Below are 6,000 nucleotides of genomic sequence, written 5' to 3'. Positions count from 1 at the left end.
AATAGTAGATACCCATTGACTGGAATTTAAACCAATAGCCTTGCGGATTTTACAGTACAGATGTCAGTATGATCGAAAAATCGATTCGATTATTATAGCAAATACGTAAATGGGCATAACTTCAACAGATTTACCGTTGGATCAATTAAATTTGGTGATTGGGTACATATTGGTATTCCTCACGATTCCCAATGAAAATTTGTTTTGTACGTAGTCACAAATCGATATATATCGAATCTACTTTTTCTTAAAATATATCGAATTGCTATAACATGTAGGATTTAACATTCAAGGACATAGTTTACTAGGGATTAAATAGTAGATACCCATAGACTGGATTTAAAACCAATAGCATTGCGGATTTTACAGTACAGATGTCAGTATGATCGAATAATCGATTCGATTATTATAGCAAATACGTAAATGGGCATAACTTCCATAGATTTACCGTTGGATCAATGAAATTTGGTGATTGGGTACATATTGGTATTCCTCACGATGCCCAATGAAAATTTATTTTGTAAGTAGTCTCACTTTCGATATATATCGAATATACTTTTTCTTAAAATGTATCGAATTGATTAAACATGTAGGATTTTACATCCAAGGACATAGTTAACTAAGGATTAAATAGTAGATACCCATAGACTGGATTTTAAACCTATAGGATTGCGGACTTTACCGTACAGATGTAAGTATGATCGAAAAATCGATTCGATTATTATAGCAAATACGTAAATGGGCATAACTTCAATTGATTTACCGTTGGATCAATGAAATTTGGTGAATGGGTACATATTGGTATTCCTCACAATGCCCAATGAAAATTTGTTTTGTACGTAGTCTCACATTCGATATATATCGAATCTACTTTTTCTTAAAGTATATCGAATTGCTAATACATGTAGGATTTTACATCCATAGGCATAGTTGACCATGTATTAAATAGTAGATACCCATAGACTGAAAATTAAACCAATGGGATTGCGGACTTTACCGTACAGATGTCAGTATGATCGAAAAATCGATTCGATTATTATAGCATATACACAAATTGGTATAACTTGAAAAGGATACCCGTTGGATCAATGAAATTTGGCGAATGTGCACATCTTGGTAATCCTCACACTGCCCAACAGAAATATGCTTTGTATGTTGTCTAACGTGCGATATATATCGAATATGCTTTTTCTTCAAATATATCGAACCGCTATAACATATAGGATTTTACATCCAAGGGCATAGTTGGCCAGGTATTGTATAGTAGATACACAGACTGAAAATTAAACCAATAGCATTGCGGATTTTACAGTACAGATGGCAGTGTATTCGCAAGATCGATTCGATTATTCTATCAAATACGCAAATTTGCAAAACTTGATTAGTTTTTACGTTGGACCAATGAAATTTGGCAAATGGGTACATCTTGGTATTCCTCACAATGCCCAAATGATACATATTTTGTGTATAGTCTCACGTTCGGTATTAATCGAATCTACTTTTTCTTAAAATATATCGTATTGCTATAACATATAGGATTTTACATCCAAGGACATAGTTGACCAATATAATTTTGTGGAAGATAGCCATAGACTGTAAGTTAAATCAATAGCATTGCGGATTCAACGATACAAATGCCAGTATAATCGAAGAATGGATTCGATTATTATAACAAATACATAACATTGGCACAAGTTGAATAGTGTATCCGTTGGACCAATTAAATTTGGTTCTTGGTACATCTTGGTATTCCTCACAATTCCCAAAGGTAATATGTTTTGCATGTAGTCTCACGATTGATGCATATCGATTATGCTTTTTCTTAAAATATATCGAATCGTTATAACATAGGATTTTGCATGCACGTACATAGTCGACCAGGAATTTTAGTGTTGATGATCAAAGATTGGAAGGTAAATCAATCGGATTGCGTGTTTTCAATGCACGTGTCAGTATACTTGATAATTCGATACGATTAAGATAGCAAATATGCCAAATCTTTTTTGCAAATTGGAATAACTATTTTTTAAGACCAAAGAAATTAGAGGAATCGTTACAATTCAGTATTTTACAAACTGCATTATGGACATTCGTTTTGCAAGTGGAATATCTTTATATATTTATCTAAAGAATCTGCGTTGTAATTTCAAGAGTGGCTTATCACAATGCTTATGGACTTTAACAGTTGAAAAATAACCACATAATCAACACTCTCTTGAAATTTTTAAAACCTTATTCCGATTATGTGTCAATGGTTAACTTAATGGATCAAAGAATCAATTATCCGTCAAATAAAATCATATTGAAATTAACAAATATTTCTAACAGTGAAAAATTTAGTTCCTTACCCTTTCAAAAAACGGCGGGGAAATTTTTGAATATTAAACCACATATGGGCACATGACTCGAAAATATGTGACACAACTATGTTTCCACCCCCCCTAATTACCCGCTTGAAGAATTCAAGCGCCCAATCGACTCGTTGGATATATTAAAGCTGCAAATTCATTGATGACTTATTCATTGACACAAATTCACAGCCCAAACTACCGGGCCGATCGAGATGAAATTTTCGGCGGTAAAATTAAAAAAAAATTCATCGGGAGGAAAAATCTCAAAATTCAAAAAAGTGCGATACTTTTCGATATATATCGAGTTGAATTAACATGGCAGCCTTATGGGACTAAAACTATTTCCTTAATTATGCCATAACTAGGAGTCTTGGGGTATTCGTCTCCCACTGACGTAAACTAGATTTTTTGGTCGAGTTTTTGATACCTTAACTTTTTGCGTATCTTACTCGATCACTGTCGAAATAATTTTTAAAAATCGACAATGCTTTTCTTATGGACCAACTTTGGAATTTTTTTTGACCCACTTGCAAAAGTAGTAGGACCGTCGCCACCTAATACAATTTATCTAATTTTTTACCTGATTTTTTGGCTATCTCGGAATTTTCGTATGTCGAATAAATTCCGAGTTATTAGCATTATCGAAATAACATTGTCGAGATAGGACGATCGATAAATATCGATTTGAGAGCTGGCGCTTCAAAATTAGGCTATTCAGCTCAAAAAAGCATGCCTACAAACGTACCTTCGGTACGTCCAGGTTTTCATTTTTATTTAGATTTCGTAATATTTAACGAGTTATTTCATTCCGAATTTTTCCCAAATTATTTTCTTGAGCCCGCGGCAATCGCCGCCATTCCTCTCCGCCAAGCGGGCGGTGGTCGGTCTCCGGAAGAAATACACGCATTTCCCTATCCCATTCATGTATTTAGGCGGGTGAAATTTGCGGAGGGCTGACAGAACTATACCCAGTAAAGCCTCACGGCATAACTTTTTAAAGTATTGATTTTTTTCATTATGAAACCAGTATCGCATAGGCGACACTCATTTGTTATGTATACGGATTTTGCATTGACATGGGCCCATGCTTTAGAAGGTGACTTTGCTGCTATGGTGAAACGGAAATGCGCATAACTTCCAAAGTATTTCACCTAAGCCTATGAAATTTGGCGAAACGGTACATCATTGTATTGTGCATTTGACCTAATAAAATGTAGTCCAGTACTGGTCATAACTTTCGATATATATCGAAACTACGTTTTCTTGGATTTTATCGAATGCTAATAACTTATTGGAATACTCAACTCCGGGGATAGTTGTGCCGGCATAACATGTGAACCGAGCAACCAATGGAAAATAAACAAATGACATGCGTATTTCCGAGAACCTATGTCAGTATAATCGAATTATTCGATTCGATCATTTTAACTAAAATGAATATTGAGATAACTTGACAAGTTTTTGTGGTAGATGAATGAAATTTGGTAAATTGGTACATATTGGTATTCCTCATAATGGAATGTGGAAAAATGTTTTGCATGTAGTCCCATATTCGATATATATCGAATCTGCGTTTTCTTAAAATATATCGAATTGCTATAACACATACGATTCGGCATCCACGGGCATATGTGCGATGAAAAGAGATATTGGATGACCAAAGAATGAATTTCAAATCAAAAGCTATGAGCATTTTGCCGCACAGATGTCAGTGTAATCGAATGTTCGATTCGATTATAATAAGAAATAGGAATATGGACATAACTTGAGTAGTATTTCACGTAGATGAATGAAATTTGGTAAATGGGTACATATTGGTATTTGGCATAATGCACAGGGGATATACGTTTTGTATGTCGTTTCACATTCGATATATATCGAATCTGCGTTTTCTTGAAATATATCGAATTGATATACTACGTAAAACTTAAGCATCCAAGGGCATAGTTGTGATGGTAATAGATTGTGGATGACCATAGAATGAAATTCGAAACAATAGCTATGAGCATTTTGCCGTACAGATGTCAGTGCAATCGAACGTTCGATTCGATTATAATAAGATATAGGAATATTGAATTAACTTGAGAAGTATTTCAGGTGGATGAATGAAAATTGGTATCTGGGTACATATTGGTATTAAGCATAATTCATAGGGTATAAACATTTTGTATGTCGTCTCACAGTCGATATATATCGAATCTGCGTTTTCTTCAAATGTATCGAATTGCTATACTGCGTAGAAAATTAGCATCCACGGGCATAGTTGTGATGGTAGTAGATAGTGGATGACCATAGAATGATTTCCGAATTATTGCCATGAGATTTTTACCATACAGATGTCAGTATAATCGAAGTTCAATTCGATTACAATATGGAATACGAATATTGACATAACTTGAGAAATATTTGAGGAAGTTTAATGAAATTTGGTAAATGGGTACATATTGGTAATTCTCATAACGCACAGGGGAAATACGCTTTGTATGTCGTTTCACATTCGATATATATCGAATCCACTTTTCATTTAAATGTATCGAATTGCTATATCACATAATATTTAGTATCCACGGGCAAAAATGAGAAGGTCATATACAGTTGATGAAAAGAATGAATGGAAATGTATAATATGATGAAAGTATGAATAGATTTGTTTTTTTCTCCATACAGATGTCACTTTATTCATTAGTTCGAATCGATTATGGTAGCAAATATGCAAATTGACATATCTTCATAACTATTTCAGTTAGAGGTATGAAATTTCGTGTGTGACTACATATTAATATTCCACTTGCTGTCAAATAGAAATAAATGAAGACTATGGGCTAAGTTCCAATTAATATCAAATATGAGTTTTCATAAAATTAATCGACTGGCTTTTCTTTTGACATGGTGAATTTCTCCAACTTTTCAACAACTTATGGACCCAAGACACAACTACTTATGACACCACAATATCTCCTTACCCACCACGACACGCTTGAAGAATTCAAGCATTATATACTCGTTACATATATAAAAGCTGCAAATCGATTGATGACTTATTGATTGATACAAATTCACAGCCCAAACTACCGGGCCGATCGAGATGAAATTTTCGGTGGTAAAATTAAAAAAAAATTCATCGGAGGGAAAAATCTCAAAATTCGAAAAAGTTCGATACTTTTCGATATATATCGAGTTGAATTAACATGGCAGCCTTATGGGACTAAAACTGTTTCCTTAATTACGACTAAACTTGGCGTCTCAGGGTAATCTTCTCCCATTGACGTAAACTAGATTTTTTGGTCGATTTTTTGGTACCTTCGTTTTTCGTCGAACTCTTTCGATCACTGTCGAAATAATTTTTGAAAATCGACAATGCTTTTCTTATGGACCAACTTTGGAATTTTTTTTGACCTACTTGCAAAAGTAGTAGGACCGTCGCCGGCTAATACAATTTATCTAATTTTTTACCTGATTTTTTTGCTATCTCGGAATTTTCGTATGTCGAATAGATTCCGAGTTATTAGCATTATCGAAATAACATTGTCGAGATAGGACGAAATATAAATATCGATTTGAGAGCTGGCGCTTCAAAATTAGGCTATTCAGCTCAAAAAAGCATGCCTACAAACGTACCTTCGGTACGTCCAGGTTTTCATTTTTATTT

This window comes from Ischnura elegans, chromosome 1 (genome assembly GCF_921293095.1).
Source record: "Ischnura elegans chromosome 1, ioIscEleg1.1, whole genome shotgun sequence".
Taxonomy (NCBI): domain Eukaryota; kingdom Metazoa; phylum Arthropoda; class Insecta; order Odonata; family Coenagrionidae; genus Ischnura; species Ischnura elegans.
This window is presented reverse-complemented; position numbering follows the sequence as displayed.